This window comes from Nyctereutes procyonoides, unplaced genomic scaffold (genome assembly GCF_905146905.1).
Source record: "Nyctereutes procyonoides isolate TBG_1078 unplaced genomic scaffold, NYPRO_anot_genome, whole genome shotgun sequence".
NCBI classification, from domain to species: Eukaryota; Metazoa; Chordata; class Mammalia; order Carnivora; family Canidae; genus Nyctereutes; species Nyctereutes procyonoides.
In genome coordinates this window covers 2445689-2465777 of record NW_026575115.1, presented here as the reverse complement: position 1 = coordinate 2465777, position 20089 = coordinate 2445689, and the positions used below count along the sequence as shown (strand labels likewise).

At 45.9% G+C, this 20089-nt stretch overlaps 1 pseudogene; it reads right to left on the bottom strand.

Moving 5' to 3' along the window:
* Positions 1 to 16370: 16370 nt before the first annotated feature.
* On the bottom strand, positions 16371 to 17429 carry LOC129515063 (creatine kinase B-type-like; annotated as a pseudogene).
* Positions 17430 to 20089: the final 2660 nt, after the last annotated feature.

The following is a 20089-nucleotide window of genomic DNA, read 5'->3' as shown; positions in this document are numbered from 1 at the left end:
CTTTTGCTTCCTTCCCCTATACTCGTCTGTTTTTTCTTTCTTTCTTTCTTTCTTTTTTTTTTTTAATTCCACATATGAGTGAAATCATCTGGTACTTTCTCTGACTGACCGACTTTGCTTAAAATACACAATACACTCTAGGTCCTTCCATATCATTGCAAAAGAGAATATCATCTTTTGATGACTGAGTAATATTCCATTGTCTATCTGTCTATGTACGACATCTTCTTTGCCTGTTCATCAGTCCATGGACATTTGGGCTCTTTTCATAGTTTGTCTAATGTTCATAATGTTGCTGTAAATATTAGGGTGCATGTGCCCCGTCAGAGAATATACTTGTATCCTCTGGGTAAGTACTCAATAGTGCTGTTGCTAGGTTACACCTACGGTATCTGTATTTTTAACTTCTTGAGGAACCTCCATACTGTTTTCCAGAGTGGCTGCACCGGCTTGCATTCCCCCAAGAGTATGAGAGGGTTCCCCTTTCTCTGTAACCTTGTTGCCATCTGTTGTTTTCTGTGTTGTTCATTTTAGGGATTCTGATAGGTGTGAGAAGGCATCTCATCCTGATTTTGGTTTGTATTTCCCTGATGATGAGTGATGTTGAGCATCTTCCCGTGTGCCTGTTGGCCATTTGTAGGTCTCCTTGGGAAGAACGTCCATTCTGTCTTCAGCCCATTTCTTAAATGGATTATTTGATTTTTGGCTGTTGAGTTTGAGAAGTTCTTTGTAGATTTTGGATACTAGCCCTTTATCTGATAGGTCATTTGCAAACATCTTCTCCCATTCTGGAGGTTGCCTTTTAGTTTTGTTGATTGTTTCCTTTGCTGTGCAGAAGCTTTTCATCTGGGTGAAGTCCCAGTAGTTCATTTTTGCTTTGGTTTCCCTTGCCTTCGTATATGTATCTTGCAAGGAGTTACTGCGGCCAAGTTCAAAAAGGGTGTTGCCTGTGTTCTCCTCTAGGATTTGGATGGAATCTTGTCTCACATTTAGATCCTTCATCCATTTCGAGTCTATCTTTGTGTATGGAGCAAGAGAATGGTCTAGTTTCATTTTCTGCATGTGGATGTCCAATGTTCCCAGCACGACCATTTATTGAAGAGACTGTCTTTTTTTTCCAGTAGATAGTCTTTCCTGCTTTGCCGAATATTAGTTGACCATAGAGTTGAGGGTCCACTTCTGGATCCTCTATTCTGTTCCATTGATCTATGTGTCTGTTTTTGTGCCAGGACCACACCGTCTTGATGACCGCAGGTATGGTTTTCTTTTTAAATATTCTCCTGGTTATTCGGGGTCCTTTCTGATTCCACACTAATCTTAAGAGGATTTGTTCCAACTCTCTGAAGAAAGTCCATGGAATTTTGATAGGGATTGCATTGAACGTGTACAATGCCCAGGGGAACATGGACATTTTCACAATATTAATTCTTCCAATCCATGAGCATGGAGTATTTTTCCATCTCTTTGTGTCTTCCTCAATTGGTTTCAGAACCCTTCTGTAGTTTTTAGGGTATAGATCCTTTACCTCTTTGGTTAGGTTGATTCCTAGGTATCTTATGCTTTTGGGTGCAACTGTAATGGGATTGACTCCTGAATTTCTCTTTCTTCAGAGTCGTTGTTAGTGTACAGAAATGCCACTGACTTCTGGGCATTGACTTTGTATCCTGCCACACTGCCGAATTGCTGTATGAGTTCTAGCAATCTTGGGGTGGAGTCTTTGGGTTTTCTATGCACAGTATCATGTCATCTGTGAAGAGGGAGAGTTTGACTTCTTCTTTGCTGATTTGAATGCCTTTTATTTCTTTTTGTTGCCCGATTGCTGAGGCTAGGACTTCTAGTACTATGTTGAATAGCAGTGGTGAGAGTGGACATCCCTGTCTCGTTCCTGATCTCAGGGGAAAGGCTTCCAGTGCTTCCCGATTGAGAATGATATTTGCTGTGGGCTTCTCATAGATGGCTTTTAAGATGCTGAGGAATGTTCCTTCTATCCCTACACTCTCAAGAGTTTTGATCAGGAACGGATGCTGTATTTGGTCAAATGCTTTCTCTGCATCTATGAGAGGATCCTATGGTTCTTGTTTTTTTCTCTTGCTGAGCTGATCAATCACATTGATTGTTTTACGAGTGTTGAACCAGCCTTGCATCCCGGGGATAAATCCCACTTGCTCATGGTGAATAATCTTTATTTACTGTTGGATCCTATTGGCTAGTATCTTTTTTTTTTTAATTTTTTATTTATTTATGTATGATAGACACAGAGAGAAAGAGGCAGAGACACAGGCAGAGGGAGAAGCAGGCTCCATGCACCGGGAGCCCGATGTGGGACTCGATCCCGGGTCTCCAGGATCGCGCCCTGGGCCAAAGGCAGGCGCTAAACCGCTGCGCCACCCAGGGATCCCTATTGGCTAGTATCTTGTTGAGAATGTAAGTCTGTGGGAGAGAGGACTGTTTCTGGTTCTTTCTTTTGAGGTGACTTTTTCCTTCTAGTCATTTTGCTCAATACGGAGTGGCCAAAAACAAGTTGTACTGGAAAAAGGAGAAAAAGAGAAAAAAAGAAAGACTCAAGAAAATAAGAGAAATTTTGGGGGTGGGTCTTATTTAGATACATACAGATAAGAAAAAAAAAAATAAGGGAGAGTATCATCTGATGCTATCTACTGTAAATCCCTCCACTTCCCCTTTCTAACTTTCCAGTGCTGCTTGCTCAATTACTTGCTTTTTCTTGAGGATGGCCTTGTAGCAGTGGCCTCTGGGGGAGGGGCCTTCTAATGCTGATTCTCAGGTGTTTATGTGCACCTGGGGAGCTGCCCAGCCCCTGCCAGGTGCATCGTTTCTGTGGGATTGTTTATCCTGTGAGGCTCCTGCTCAGTCCTAGGTAAGGGTGACACCAGGGGGACAACCACAGTGGCGGCGGCCAGCTGTCCAGCCCTGGATTCAGCTCCCGCAGTAACCACCACAGCTCCCCGTCCACAGGGGCCTGGATGCTCCTGGAGTGGGGTGAGCCGATCTGCACAGCTCAGGGCTACCCAGCATTATAATTAAGAGGTCTTCTGGCTGTCCTGTGTCCTCTAATTTGCCCTCTGCCTGGCCCTGGGGGAGCACCAGGTCCTTTGCTGTGTCCCCAAATGTGCCCTGGACTCATGGGGCCTGTGACACTGTGAATGGACCTGAAGTACCATGATGTATCATTTAAAAGCATCAGAGTCAATTTTTCGAAGCTAACTTATCCTTTATTACAATGTAACTCTATATAACTCTATATAACTCTTTAACACACGTTATAGAAAAATTAAAATTTGGAAACAGTGAAATGACAGGGAGGGCAAGCCTCAAAAAGGCTGCAGCCATCACGGGCCCCGCAATTTAGCTGGGGCGGCCCCCAGGGTGGTCAGGGGCTGCTCAGGGGATCTTGCCAGTTGTTCCGAGGTCAGGTGGCTCTAAAGATTGGCACTCTGGGGACCCCGATTGCAGGCACCGGGGCCTACTCCTCCGGGGTGGCCGCGGGTGCAGGGACAGCTCCTCCTCATCAGGGCAGGGAACCATAGGTTCGAAATTCATTTGTGCAATGCCTTCATCTCAGGAGCCAGCATTCGGGCTTGACCAGGTCTGGTCTCTCATCTCCAGAATCTGGTCAGGACTTGCTCAAGGAATCACCTCAGGCCTCCAAGCAGCAGGCCCCACAGTCAGACCTGGGGCTTTAGGCTCTTGGGGTGGTTCAAGGGGTTGCTCTTTATGTGAGGCCGATATTTGCTCCATCAGTTAGGAGAATTTATTCGGGCACATCCACGACCTCCTCTGACAGGTGGCGCCTGCTCCTCCTCCAGGGCTCCCTGGGTTTGCAAGGGGGCTCCTCCAGAGTGGAGCGGGGAACTGGAGCAGTGACCACTATCTGCAGGGGCTTCTGATTCCCCAGTGGGTGCCTCAGTGCAATCAAGCCCTCAGCCTCACCAGCCAGGATGGCCTTAGCTTGCCCCTCAGGCCCCCGATGGGGCAGCAGGCCCCATGGTGGGAGCTGGGGCGGGCTCTGTACCTGTTTCTAGGGTGGTTTCACTGCTGCCGAAGCTGTAGCACCAAGAAGACAAAAAGTATCACCCACAGAGGATAGACTTTCACTTGAGACTGTCCACGTCCCTCCCAAGTCAAGGCCACTCTTCCCACGGCTCCACGTGTGTGAGGGGGTAAGAGCCCTTGGAGGTGTCCCCAGCCTGCAGCCTCGTGGGGTCTTGGTGTGAGCCTACCCCCCTGCTCCCGGCCCAGGAGCACGGAGGCTGGATCTGCTGATGTTCCCCCTGTCCCCAATTAGGCCACCCCCAGTCCTCCTCACCCCCAGCCTCTGGCTCCGCTGCATGGAGGCTGTCTGAATTGCCTGAATCTATACACCATATCCTGATAGTTCCATGTCTGAGCCTGGCATGTGCTGTCCTAGGAATGCATCAGTTTCATAAGGGAGGGAAATGCTGGGGGCTGTTTTAGTGATCAATTAGTCCATCCATAATGAACCATCCATATTTCCAGCATGTAGGAGATGGCCCTGGGGAGGGACAGGCATGGGCACAGGCTCAGAAGAAGGGCTCTGTCACATGTGAAAATGTTGTTTAAGCCCTTTCAGGACCCAGGGCCCTGCCTCTAAGAAGGCGGGGCTTGTCTTATTTTGGCCCAGTCTGTTCCCTCTGATCTCCTTCTATATGCTGGCGGTCCTGCCTGCCACAGGCCTGCTCCCGGAGTAGAATCTGGCACGCAGCCTCTGTGCTTGGTCCCAGGTGTGGGGCAGAGAGAGGGTTTGGGGGATTTTTAGAAGGTCTCCTTTGGGGTCCTGCAGTGCCTTCCCACCAAGCCCGCACCCCATTTGGCTCTCCTTTCCTCTTTTCTTGAAGGGCCCTTAGATCTTTACCCTGTGACAAATTCATTTGAGATGTGGGGGTGAGGGTGCAGCCCCCCTGCCCCACAGCCCCTGCTGCCCTCCTGGAGAGGGAATTCCCTCTCTAGGAGCCGGAGTTGTGGTCAAAGTTTCCAGCTTTGCTAACCCCGTCCAGTTGTCACCACTCGCATTCACGATGCACCCATACCTAGAGGAGGGCGAGGGGGAATCCCATGAATCTGCTGTGGACGCGACTTCTCTCCATTGGGGGCTGTCATTGATCTGCTAACCCTCACTAGTCCGGAGCCCCTGGGTATTTGTCAGCTCTGTGCGTGGGGCCATGGGCAGCTGACATAAAGCGCCCGCACCTGCTGGGGCCTCCTGATGGCTTGAGCATGAAAGGGCTCCCTCTTTTCCCAGTGGCCCATATCCGAGTGGGCCTGGGGGTGGCCCCGGGTCCCCCTCTGCTGATTGCCCCAGGATACAGACCCCCATCTGGACTCTCAAACCTCCCTTTCAATGGGGAAACAGGCTGAGCTCAGGACCCTAGTGACAAGGGAAGAAACTGGAGGCCCAGGCCTCGACACGGGGAGGAGGGCTGCCGGCTGCTGAGCACAGGCACAGACCCTCTGGCCGACCCGCACAGGCCAGGCCCCGGGGCTGCCCTCCAGGACCCCGCTAGGCCCTGGGTGACCCTGCTCCAGGCGGGGGCAGCCCGAGGCCGGGAAGCTCACACCATCCCCAGCCTCCCCACCAGCAGGTGGCCCAGCCCCGGGCTGCGGAGGGGCAGGTGCTCACTCTGTGAACAGCAGGTCCAGCATCTCTCCTCATGTGGTGAGCGAATTAGGATATGTCATCTAAGAAGTAGAAAATGAAGATGACGTCCCTGTGCAGCAAGGCGAGCATCAGTTGTCGCCTTCGTGTTTCAGCAGCTCCGTCCGGCTGAGCTTGGTCGGGGCGATCCGATGCCCATTGCCGAGGCCCCTGCACCCTGAGGTGGGGTGCAGAGGGGACATGCAGCTTGCAGGGAGCCGCCGGGAGGCCTGGGATCCCGCCTTGCTGGCAGGCCCTGCGCTGGGGGCCCAGTGGGCTTGTTCAGCTGGGGCTCCCTCTCCCGCTCAAGCTCCCTGCCTGTCTCTTATGACAAACAGGACTAACTATCCAATAAAGAAACAATCTTAGAGGATAAATGTTCAACAAAATTTGGATCAATACAAGGACCTCAAGAGACACTGAGAGACAGAGACCGAGAGAGGCAGCCACCAGTGGAGAAGCAGCCCAGGCAGGACCCAGGTGGGACTCGATCCCGGGCCTCCTCCATCAGGGCCTGGGGGAAGGCAGGTGTGCTAACCCCGGGCGACCAGGCCTCCCTGAGGGCTCTATTCTGATGTTCCTACACATCTTTCTGTGCAGAGGGACATCTGCGTATGGATGTCCAGGCAGGGGCAGGGGACCATGGGGTGAGGTGTGGGGAGGAGGGGATCCAGACTTCATGTGGGAGCAGGAGTGTAGGGGAGCCCAGGGGTAGCAGGCTGGCTTCTGGGACCCAGGGCCCTTCCTGCCCGCATCGGGGACCCGGGTGTCGGGGGGCCCCAGCCCCTGCACTCACCTTGAGCCCTTGCTGGCCTTTTTAGCTGCGCAGGGCACTTCCCAGTTCCTCGAGGCGGTGGGGCAGACGACCCTTCCTCCCACTGGCACCCCATGTCCCGGGTGGAGCTCTGTGGAGACAGCGCCCGGCAGCCAGGCAGGAGGCCTCAGCGCCCGGTCTGGCCCCTCGGCTGGGCCGCACCCCCAGCTGCCTCCACCCAGACACACCACAGCGCAGCGCAGGCACCCACCTCCCCCCTTGGAGAGCAAAGGGATGCGGCTGCAGGGCCTCGGGGTGACTCCAGGGCAGGTAAGAGGACCTCAGGAACCCTGTTTCCCCCTGCCCACCATGACATCAGGGTGACCCTGAAGGGATCCCCAGGGACCGGCCGCCCCCTGCAACATCCCCCAGCCTGCATGGGACCTGCCCACACACATCCCTGGTTCCCTGAAACTGAGGAGGAGAGGGGATGGGGGTCCCAGGATGGCTGGCACAGGGGCCTGGCCTGGCCTGCGCCTGTGTTACCTGACGGCGCCTCCTGATCACCACCCTGACGCGTTCGCATCTATGCTGGAGCCAATGCCTACAGCATTGGAAGAAGCGGCACCCCTGGGGTTCCTGGGAGCCAGAGCCAGAGCCCCCAGAGGTGGGAAGGCAGCAAGAGAACATCTTCCAGTAGCAGATGTCTCCAGCCAAGTGAGCCTGAGCTGGGGCTGCACTGGATGCGGGTGCCTGGTTACGGGGTTCCAAGTTCCATTGGGCTCTGTGACACGGAAGTGACCTCACTTCCTGGGACCCCCTCCCTGACCCACTCCTGGAGGAAGCTGCAGGGGCAGCGCTCTGGGCTGCCGACGCCCCCCCCTCCCTGCAGGCAATGGCCTGTGCACACAGTGTTTTCCAGAGTGGCTGCACCAGTTTGCAGACCCCCAAGAGTATGAGAGGGTTCCCCTTTCTCTGTAACCTTGCCAACATCTGTTGTTTTCTGTGTTGTTAATTTTAGACATTCTGACAGGTGTGAGAAGGGATTTCATCATGATTTTGGTTTGTATTTCCCTGATGATGTGTGATGTTGAGTATTCCCATGTGCCTGTTCGCCATTTGTAGGTCTTCTTGGGAAGAACGTCTATTCTGTCATTGGCCCATTTCTTAAATGGATTATTTGCGTTTTGGGTGTTGAGTTTGATAAGTCCTTTGTAGATTTTGGATAAGAGCCTTTATCTGATAGGTCATTTGCAAACATCTTCTCCCATTCCATAGGTTGCCTTTTAGTTTTGTTGATTGTTTCCTTTGCTGCGCAGAAGCTTTTCATCTTGATGAAGTCCCAATAGTTCATTTTTGCTTTTGTTTCTCTTGCCTTCATGGATGTATCTTGCAAGAAGCTACTGTGGCCAAGTCAAAAAGGGTGTTGCCTGTGTTCTCCTCTAGGATTTTGATGGAACGTGGTCTCACATTTAGATCTTTCATCCATTTTGAGTTTATCTTTGTGTCTGGTGTAAGAGAATGGTCCAGTTTCCTTCTTCTGCATGTGGATGTCCGGTGTTCCCAGCACCATTTATTGAAGAGACTGTCTTTTTTTCCAGTGGGTAGTCTTTCCTCCTTTGTCGAATATTAGTTGACCATGAAGTTGAGGGTCCACTTCTGGATTCTCTATTCTGTTCCATTGATCTATGAGTCTGTTTTTGTGCCAGGACCACAAGTAGGGACACTATATCATACTTAAAGGATATGTCTTGATGACCACAGCTTTGTAGTACAACCTGAAATCTGGCATCATGATGCCCCCCCACTATGGTTTTCTTTTTCAATATCTCCCTGGCTATTCGGGGTCTTTTCTGATTCCACACAAATCTTAAGAGGATTTGTTCCAACTCTCTGAAGAAATTCCATGGTATTTTGATAGGGATTGCATTAAACGTGTAAATTGCCCTGGGTAACATTGACATTTTCACAATATTCTGCCAATCCATGAGCATGGAATATTTTACCATCTCTTTGTGTCTTGCTCAATTTCTTTCATAAGTGGTCTGTAGTTTTTAGGGTATAGATCCTTTACCTCTTTGGTTAGGTTGATTCCTAGGTATCTTTTGCTTTTGGGTGCAATTGTAAATGGGATTGACGTCTTAACTTTGGTTGTTAATTGATTGATATACTTGGCAGCTCCCACATTCGGGGTATATATATTTTTGATTAAGTCCTCTTGTTGGATAGATCCTTTAAGTATGAGATAGTGTCCCTCTCTACTCTCACTACAGTCTCCAGAATAAACTTTAGTTTATCTGATATAAGGATGGCTACCCCTGCTTTCTTTTGAGGACCATTTTAATGGTCCATGGTTCTCCAACCTTTCATTTTCAGGCTGTAGGTGTCCTTATGTCTAAAATGAGTCTCTTGTAGACAGCAAATAGATGGGTCCTGCTTTTTTATCCAGTCTGAAACCCTGCGCCTTCTGATGGGGTCATTAAGCCCATGCACATTCAGAGTTACTATTGAAAGATATGGATTTAGTGTCATCATGATACCCTGTTTTTGTGGATTGTTCCCTTGGACCTCCTCTTTCTTTTACAGGGTCCCCCTTAATATTTCTGGCAGAGCCGGGTTGGTGGTCACATATTCTTTCAGTTCCTGCCTGTCTTGGAAGCTCTTTATCTCTCCTATTCAAAATGAGAGCCTTGCTGGATAGAGTATTCTTGGCTGCAGGTTCTTCTCATTTAGGACCCTGAATATATCCTGCCAGTCTTTTCTGGCCTGCCAGGTCTCTGTGGAGAGGTCTGCTGTTAATGTAATATTTCTCCCCATAAAAGTTAGAGATTTCTTGTCTCTCGCTGCCTTAAGGGTCTTCTCTTTATCTTTGGAATTCGCAAGCTTCACTATTAATTGTTGAGGTGTTAAGCAGTTTTTATTGATTTTAGGGGGGCGATCTCTGCATTTCGTGGATCTGAATGCCTGTTTCCCTTCCCAGATTAGGAAAGTTTTCGGCTATGATTTGTTCAAATACATATTCTGGACTTCTGTCCCTTTTGGCGCCCTCAGGAACCTCCATTAAACGTAGATTTTTCTTCCCGAGGCTGTCATTTATTTCCCTTAATCTGTCCTCATGATCTTTTGTTTTTCTCTTTTTTCCTCAATTTCCCTCTTTGCCATCCACTTGTCTTCTATGTCACTCACTCATTCTTCCACCTTGTTAACACTCATCCTTCGGGCCTCCAATTTGGATTGCATCTCATTTAATTAGTTTTTAATTTTGGCCTGATCTAAATTCTGCAGTCATGAGGTCTCTTGAATCCTTTATGCTTTTCTCTAGAGCCACCAGTAGCTGTATAATAGTGCTTCTGAACTGGCTTTCTGGCATTGAATTGTAATCCAGATTTTGTAACTCTGTGGGAGAGAGGGCTGTTTCTGATTCTTTCTTTTGAGGTGGGTTTTTCCTTCTAGTCATTTTGCTCAGTGCACAGTGGCCAACAACAAGTTGTATTGGGAAAAGGAGAAAAAGAGATAGGAGAAAGAAGAAAAGAAAAAGAAAAAAGAAAAAAAAGAAGAAAAGGTGGAGGGGAAGCAAACAGAAAACAAAGAACAAGGGAGGTATCCTCTGATTCTATATACAGTAAATCCCTCGACTTCCCCTGGAACTTTCCAGTGCTGCTTGGTCAAGAATTTGTTTTTCCCCTGACCTGGTCTTCTGGGGGAGGGGCCTGCTGTGCTGATTCTCAGGTGTGAGCACTTTGGGGAGCTGCTCAGCCCCCTGCTTGGTGCAGGGCTCAGGGGGAGCTGTTTATCCTGTTTAGCTTGTGAGGCCACTGTGAAGCCCAGTGGGTGTTGTTTATCCTTTGAGGCCCCAGGAGGAACTACAATAGTGGCAGCGGCCAGCTCTGGAGCCCTGGATTCAGCTCCTGCAGTAACTATGGAGTCTCAGTCTGCAAGGGCCTGGATGCTTCAGGGTGGGGCTGATCTGCAGAGCTCGGGGCCGCCCGGTGGCAGGAGCATCCTGGCTGTCCTGGGCCCTCCGGCTTCTGCCTGTCCCGGGGGGAGCACGGATCCTGGGCTGTGTCCCCCGTTGCCCTGGGCTCCGGGGCCTGCACTGCTGCAATTGCTCCCGGGCCGCACATCCCCTCCTGCAGCCCCGTCCTCTCTGAGCTGCCTCGGAGCTGCTCCCGGGCCCCACAGGTCGAGCGCTGCAGCCCTTTAGGGAGCTCGGCCGCGGGTGTGGGCTCTCTCCCCGGGGCAGGTGTCTGTTAGTGCCTCCGGGAGCCTGAGGGCATCCCTGTCCTCCTGGGGTCCTGCCCGAGCTCCCTGCGAGCACCTTTCTGTCCGGGAAGGTTGGTGCAGCCCCTGCTCCTCCAGGCCTGGGCCTTCCCACCCTGGGCGCACTCGCCACAGGGCCTTAGCTTGGCTCCTCGCGGGGCCCCTCCACCTTGGAGGCTTTTTATTTCTTTTTTTCCCCCATCTTCCTACCTTCATAGAAGTGCAAACTCTTCTCACTCTATCATTCCAGCTGTTCTCTCTTTAAATCTCAGGCCGAATTCGTAGGTTTTCAGGATGATTTGACAGTTATCTAGGTGAGTGGGTGGGGACAGGTGACCTGGAGACCCTACTCTTCCGACATCTTGCCCCCTCCCTCTAATCTTTGTTTTAAAGTCTATTTTGTCAGGCATCTATCCTACCTTTCTTTTTGTTTTTCATTTGTATGAAATATCTTTTCCTTTCCTGTCACTTTGAGTCTGTGTGTATCCTTATATCTGAGGTGAGTCTCTTAGAGGGGATAGATAGGTGAGTCTTGACTTTTTACCTATTTAGTTGCTCTATGCGTTTTGGAGAATTTAGTCCATTTAGGTGCAAAGAAATTATTGATAGGTATTTACCTACTGCCACTTTGTCAATTGCTTTCTGGCTATTTCTGTAGTTCTCAGTTCCTTTCGTCTTCCCTTGCTTTCTTCCCTTGTGGTTTCTTTAGTGTCATATTTAGATTTATTTCTCATTTTCTTCTGTGTATGTTCTGTAGGTTTTTGCCTTGTGATGACCATGAGTTTCATATATGAACAGCCTGGGTAGTAGTGCCTCTCCATCTGTGGGAGATATATCCCAGGGCCCCCAGTAGATGCCTGAAAACTATATGTATGTTTTTTCCTTTATAGACATACCTATGATAAGGTTTAATTTATAAGTTAGGCACAGTAAGAGATGAACTATTTAACTATTTACTACAATATAAGTTATGTGAATGTAATCTGTTTCTCTCAGTATCTTATTGTGCTATACTCACTCTCCGTGTGATGGTTTGAGATGGTAAAATGTCTATACGATAAGATGAAGGGAGGCGAATGACACAGGAATTGTGATGAAGTGTTAGGCTACTGACGCTACATCACAAGGAGGATCATTTGCTTCCACATCATGGATGACTGTCAGTAAGTGAAACTGACTTTGGGCTGCATCCCAGGACGACTGCATGTGCATGTGAGCTTCTCAGAAGAAGTATCTCAGATCCCCACAGACCCCAGATCCCTTGGCTATAAGCCTCATTGGTTTTCAAAGGCGGACATGTTTAGGGCCTTGTGTCTCTGATATGTGTCCCAAGGGCTGGAGAGCCTGACGTGGGGCACAAATGCCTCACTTCTCAGGAAGAAGTGATATCCCTCCCTGTTGTTGTAGGTCACTGCAGTAGGGCTGGAAGTTTTGGTGAGACCTTGTCTCTGCCTCTCCTGCCATCTCAGTGTGCCTCCTTTTATCCCTTGTTGTGGAAGAAGCTGTTTAGAGAGTGATTCTGTTCTTTTCCAGGGGGAGTTACTTTTGTAGCTATAGATGTGGCGTTTCCATGGAAGGAAGTGAGTTCATGGTTTTCCTATGGTGCCATCTTGGTCTATCTCCTGTAAAAATACATTATTTTTAAAGGTTAAAAAAATGTTTAATGATGTTTAACGTATTACAAAATATGTAACACCTGGATATTGTTAAAAAGTAATGAAAACTCAGTTTGAACCAAAGTATCTTCAGGATACTTTCTCTATATACCATGACTGGGATCTTCAATATTTAGGAAACTAAAATATTTTTTATAAAGCAATAAAATAACAGATTATGAAAAGAGATTATTTTGTTATGGCTGCATGTAAAAGAATTCCAGTACAACGCAACTGGAAAACTATGTCCTTTATGGTGACATTCACGTAATCTGGGGGTGAAATGGGCTTTATCCTGAGAAATTTGTACTAGGATTAGCAACACTTTCCTGCTCTTGGGTGGTATTAGAGACTCAAAGCTGAGATAAAGTTTTATCAGATTTTCAATTAAAAATGAATTTACAAAAGTAATTCTGTGTTTTCCGAATTTCATGACACATTTTTAATAGTAGCAGAAAGACTTGTGCCTTCAAAGAGTTCTGGTAGATTTGGGGGAACATAATTTGCTAATTTTCAACACTGTTCTAATATATCCATTCTTACCATTTGGGATTTATGAAGAGATAGCATTTTGTGTTTGAGTACTATGGATATTTTTCAATGCTTAGTAATAATAAAGTATGTTAGAAATAGGTTACAACCCAAAATTTGTGTATGCAAGCTGGTTTTTACACCAGTGCTTCTCACTCACCAGTGGCGGAGCGGGATACTTCCACTGCCTGGGAGATATTTGACAATGTCTGGAGATATTTTCAGTTGTTGCAACGGGACAGAGGTGCCAGAATGTAATGGATAAAGGCCGGGGGTACTGCTAACCATCCTACAATGCACATGGCCCCTCCCACAAAGTATTATCTAGCCTCAAATGTCAATAGCACCGAGGCATAGAGATCTGCTTTAGATTAATCACTGTATTCAAAAGTAGGTGGTGATCGAAATATGTTGTTTGCCTTGTGAAACTTTGAGAAAGAAGACGACTCTATCCAACCCTTTTACATTTCTGACATCTGTGTGGCATGTGATTGGCGATTCTCTTTCTTCTAAATATCTGTTGTGTGTTTCATTGACTGCTGGGATAAGAGCCACTTGTTTCTCCAGTAATTGTCACAGGGAAAATGCCAGATGGTGATACTGAGAGGGCACCATAAAAAAAAAAAAAGAGAGAGAGAGAAAGAAAAGAAAAAACTATGAGTGTTTCCCTTCCCATTTCAGTTTCTGTCTTGATAATCTAAGTTGATCTGATGTTTGAAATACATCCTATCCTTCTTTGGAAGAAAAGTTGATTCATTTATACAAATGGCATCCAAAGCTAATCAGACATGATTTGTAAGATTTTTTTAATATCCCTGTTTATTACTTGCCCCTACTATCCCTATAACATTGTTAAATGAGAGGAGGGATTCTTTTGCCGCTAAGTAAAAATTTCGGTGGGTTCTGTGATTCTTCTTTGTACCCTTGGGGTGCCTTGTGGTAACTTTAAATCGCAAAATGGAATATGAGATTGAAATTGAAATTGATCATTAAAGCCCAGTCCTTGATAATTATCATAACTGAATTTGATTTAAGTCTCCATTGTGACATACCGGAATGCTCCGGGTAGATTGCCTATTGCCTGGGACTAGGAATAGCCAGGTACTGTTCTCTTTTCCATTCACTTTTCCCGAAACCTCCTAAGGTGGACAACAGAGGGGAGAGAGAGAAGGGGGAGAGTATTAGACAATATTCTTCCTTGAACTGGCACTGCTGTGAGATGACTTTGTGTTCTCTACGTCTGGCAGATTGTTCTAGCCGGTTTTCACTAGTTAGTAGTGTAGTCGAAGTTCTCCTGCTGTCTCTGGGGATCCCCTGCTTGGACTCTCTACCCCCATATGGGCAACGGGTACCCCTCCCCTGAGTCTTACTCCCTGTTAGATTCTGGGTTTTTTAGGAGCTTCTCCCCCACTGCAGAAAGACTTTTATTCTTAATTCTTATCATGTACCTCGATAATACTCTTTTTTTTAATATTTTTTATTTATTTATTCATGAGAGACACAGAGAGAGAGAGAGAGAGGCAGAGACACAAGCAGGCTCCATGCAGGGAGCCCGATGTGGGACTCAATCCTGGGACTCCAGGATCACGCCCTAGGCCAAAGGCAGGCGCTAAACCGCTGAGCCACCCAGGGATCCCCCTCGATAATACTCTTAAACAGAAGTCACGTTGACTCCCAACTGACTCTCCTCCTACGTGACAAAATATCTAGTCTATGGGAAACACTCACCTAGTATTTACCTCAACAAGTTCTAGGCTAAGTCCATGGCCACGGAGTTTTCACCGTACATCCTTTTTGCCCTTTAACTTCCTGAGTAGGAGTAAAGACAGTCTGATTCACCTTCTGACCTCTGGGCAACACAAATCACACAGGGTGAAGTCCTTGGAGTCCCTTCTCTCCTAGGCTTCAGGAGGCGGTAGTGCTTCCTGAGTTGTGCAAATGTGGCAGGGAGTGATTGGATCATAGCACACCAGGGACCCTCTCCACGGAAAAAATTCTTAATCTTCATTCTAAGGACTGATTTTCCTAGCTGCTTTGAAAATCATTACCTTTGTAGGCTCAGCATTTACTTGGTTAACCTACATTTGTTGTTGTTGTTGTTGTTGTTGCTTGTGGACTGAGTTAAAACTTATAAGTTACCAATTCTGATTCCCAGAAGAATTTAAATAATAATTTCCTCATGTCCCAAACCTTCATAATATTTGGAAAAAAATGATAAATAAAGCCATGTGAATACTGTTTTACTCAGGAATCTTACTGGTAATTTAAAATTATGCACGTGTAATTGACAAACTTATTTACATCTTGGATTCTGTTTTTATCCAAATAATTACAATGTGAGACTACAAAGAAAACAATGGGGAGGAGGACCAACCCCCCCTTTTTTTAAACTTATGCTACAGATGAAAGTAAGGAGGGATTGTTTTGTAATTTGCAATACTATTTAACCCATGTAAATATGTATATAGAGTGTTTTCCATCGTTAAATCATTTTTAATTATGCCATTTTCAGTTTTGGTGTGGAATATTCAGTAACTGGCGATAAGACAAAGACATCCAAGAAAGCTATTTTGGATAAAATAATTTTGGCAATGCAAAGCTAGCTAGCAATATTGTGCAGACAATACACAGCTTGTTCTATTCATATTTATCCTGCTGACGTGGAAGATAAAACTGATACTTCACTGCAGGGTCTGCTCCAGCTGGAATGAGACACTGTGTTCGTAGGACCTATGATCTTTGCAGAGAAAAGTAATTCATAAAGGTAGAAAAGGGCATCATGAGAAACATTCTCCTCAATCTGTGGGAAGAATGTGAGGGTCGCTGAAAGGTGGGAAGCAAGACCGAGGAACGGCAATGAGCGGATGAAAAGAAAAATCTATTCTGTGTAGTTTACTCTCGAGAATATGAAATGAATAAAACACATCTATGAAAGTTAGGTGTGTCTCAAGGGACAGTCTTGTTTGTTTGTTTGTTTGTTTCTAAGACAGGTGTTTTAACTTTTACTTGCATTGCGGGATATATCATGACTATTTTTTTTTTACTTGAATTTATTTTAATTCTGCAGCCCATTTTGCATGAAATACTCAGGACCAATGCTTGGACCTAGGCTGTTGTGAACTTGTGTTTTAAAGATGTCTTTTTTCTGGGATCCCTGGGTGGTGCAGCGGTTTGGCGCCTGCCTTTGGCCCAGGGCGCGATCCTGGAGACCCGGGATCGAATCCCACGTCAGGTTCCCGGTGCATGGAGCCTGCTTCTCCCTCTGCCTGTGTCTCTGCCCCTCTCTCTCTCTCTCTCTCTGTATGACTATCGTAAATAAATAAAAACAATTAAAAAAATAAAAATAAAGATGTCTTTTTCTTAATTCTGTATAATATAACGTTTGTTATTGTGGTAGAAAATATTTTAGTTTGACCTATGTGTTCACCAGTTTGTTTTGTGTGTGTGTGTGTGTGTGTGTGTGTGCATGGTGGGCACTGCCCGGGCAATAAGGTAGGAAGCAGTGGGGCTGGTGTTGGTGGCAGGTGCGGGCTGGGGCCTCACTTCTGGGCAGGCACGAGGTCATCAATGGCCTGGCCCTGCTCCAGCCGCTGCTCCATCTCGATGAGCAGCTTCATGCCATCCACCAGCATCTGTACCAGCTCCACCTCTGAGAAGCCCAGGCAGTCTGCGTTGGAGCCATCAAAGAAGCCCCCCACAGCAGCTGTGTCCACACCACCTGTGCCTCGTTTCTGAAGCCCCAGCCGCTTGAGCACCTCCGAGAACTTCTCATGCTTGCCCAGGTGGGGCGGCTTGATGTGCACACCTGCCCGTAGGCCTGTGCCCAGGTTGGACGGGCAGGTGAGGACGTGGCCCAGGTGAGGGTTCCACATGAATTCCTAATTCTTTGACTTGAAAAGTGTTTCCATCTGGGTGAGGCCGTTGCAGAACCGAGGGAACACCTCCTTCGTGTTGCCCCCCTTTCTGCATGGAGATGACCCACAGGTGGTCTTCCTTGTTGATCCACAGCAGGAAGGTCTTATTGTCACTGTGCCAGATGCCGCGGGCCTCCGGCCTTGTGCTCATCGCTGGGCTTGTGGCCGCTGGGCCGGTCCTCGACGATGGGGTCAAAGAGCTCTTTGCACACGTCATAGGACTCCCCGTCACCTGCCACGCGGCCCACGGTCACGATGTAGGGGTGGCCCAGGCTGTCCACGCCGGTCTGGGCGGCAGCAGGTGGCAGGTGCCCGGGCGGGGAAGGGGCAGTCGGTCTGGCTGCAGCTCCGGGCGCGGCGCAGGCCAACAGCCTGTTCACCGGTTGTTTGTGAACCTTTCCCTCTCATATTCCAGTGTCTTTTGGATTATCATTTTTTCTTCTTTCTGAAGTTATACCTTTATAGGCTTCTTTGGTAAAGTTGGGTTTCTGGTGGTAAGAAATCAGTCTTAGTGTGTCAGAAAGTGCATTGATGTCTCCTTCTGTGTTGAATAATTGCCTTGCTGGATAAAAATACTGCTTGATATGAACTTGATCAAATCAGAGATTTAATCTGAAGATGATTTTTTTTTGGAGATAATTTCTTATAGAGAGAATTTGGTTCTTGCTTCACCTGAGGATGGTGAAGTCCTATAGACCTAACAGCAGATGGGCTTCCTTTGAGAGACCCGGTTATTGAGGGAGGCTCTGGGTCTGCTTCTACTGAGGACATGAATGTCAGGATAAGTGACCTCTTCCACTTTGGGAAAGAGTGACTATAGTTTTCCCAGACAGTATTTTCAAATTTTATTTCATCTGGTTTTAAGATGGATTTAGGAGTATCCGTAGTATCCAATGAAAAGATTTTCTAAACTGTATAATATTTAAAAAATAATGTTAACTTAAACTAAATCTGATAATTTTGATGACATTTTTAAAGACTGTCAAAACTTTTCTTATTCCTGCCTCTCTTGTATGAGGTTTAAGTGGTGGATTTGTTAAGTGGTAGAATGAAATGTATTCATGTTTTCTGCTTAAAGCATACTGGATTAATGAATAAAAATGTATGACAGATATTACTCTCCAGATTTTTGCCTGGTAATATCTGGAACAACTAAGCAGATGTAATAATTTATAACTGTCTGATTTTCAGTGAGGGAAGCAAGGGTGAAATTGAGGTCTAATGCAGAAAACACAGGTCAATTATTTGGCAATAGAACTTATCGGGTTAGCAATTAAAATTTAGCTTTCAAATAATAAATTTTATCATCTCTATTTTGTTCTAATTTTCATTACTACCTCCACATTATTTTTATGTGAATAAATTCTTACAGGTGGTAACAATGCACCTCTCATCATATTTGGTTTTTCCTAAAATAAAATTAGCTTATAGTTAAGATATGTATGATCACTAAGCTGGATCTCATGGGTGGATTGTCCAGGGCTGATCTTTCAGATCTTCAGCTTCCACCATGGGTATCGGTGTTCCTGGAAAAACGTGTAACATGAATGTAGCACCTCCTGTCAATAATTCCTGCCTATAGTACATCAAATTATGAGTCATCAAGCAACCTAAAGGGGATGAGATGATTCTTTTGGCAAGATTTCTAGTGACTCAAGTATCTTTGTAAAGAAAAATTCACATTTGTCTAAACAAGGTATTGTATGTATAAAATTACTAAAGTTTAATTTAAAATTAATATTTGTATTTTAAAAATCCGATTCAGAAATTAAGCTTTATGAACAATGCATATATTCCTTATTTTTATTTATGCTACTGATTATGGCTAAGAAATACAGGAGTCATAAAAGACCCAGAATCATCTCACATCTTTGAAGGAATTTATTTTTATCTTTCACAGCGAAATCTATCAGAATGATTCTGTTCTATAATGCTTTCCAAAAAAACAATGTTAAGATATATCACACGGGGATCCCTGGGTGGCGCAGCGGTTTGGCACCTGCCTTTGGCCCAGGGCGCGATCCTGGAGACCCGGGATCGAGTCCCGCGTCAGGCTCCTGGTGCATGGAGCCTGCTTCTCCCTCTGCCTGTGTCTCTGCCTCTCTCTCTCTCTGTGTGTGTGACTATCACAAATTAAAAAAAAACATTAAAATATATCACACATAAAAATTGAAGTAAAATAACACAATCTCTCTTAAATGTTAAAATATTGATAACTTCTTTTATGTACCTACATATATATGAGAGGTAAATATTAAGGTTAAATGTTACTGAGGCACCAGAAGCAGGGGCCAGGTCACTGTACATTTTCCATAGTCTAGAGAATGCTCCCAATTCTCCAAGGTAATTTTATCTAAATACCAGATGAATATCGCAATATAAATGTGAGATAGAGATAATGATCATTACTGTTATTATTTAACAAGCTCTGTATCCTCCCTGTACACTAGACATTGCGATAAATGCTTTTGAATATTACATTGACTTAATCCTCACTACAAATCTGTGGGTTTGGTATGAATATTGATAGTTGACATATGAAGAGAATGAAGTAAAAACAGGTAAAATAACTTATTCACTGGAATCTGCATTCATATAAAATGAGATGAATATCTTAAAGGAAATGTGTAACTAAATAAAAGGGAACTTTGAACAAAAAATACTGGATAAAAGGGGATCCCTGGGTGGCTTAGCGGTTTAGTGCCTGCCTTCGGCCCGGCGGGTGATCCTGGAGTCCTGGCATCGAGTCCCTCATTGGGCTCCCTGTGTGGAGCCTGCTTCTCCTTCTGCCTGTGTCTCTGCCTCTCTCTCTGTCTTTCTCATGAATAAATACATAAAATCTTAAAATATATATGTATAAAAAGACTGGAAAAAAGCTATCAGGACTCAAGATAAAAAATATATTACCTATCTAGGGATTGTGAATATTGTTTCCTAAGTCTGTCATGCCAGAGCATGAGTCGTCTCACACACACACACACACACACACACACACACACGGCTTCTATATATACATGAATATATATGTTCTTTATATAAAATATGAACATATATATATATATGTGAATAGGCTTCTAAACATATCCAGCTTCACTGTTTCACCAACATTCGACATACTTATTAATGGTTTAGAAAAACATACCCTGCCATGTTTTATTACAAAATAGCAAAGACTTAAATTGCATCTCCAAAACTGACATGTCACTACATTATTAACGGAGCCACTGAGGCCATTTAAACTCTACTGTATGTGCATTTACAGTGGAGGGCATATCGAATGTAAAACCTTCAAATTTTAATATAT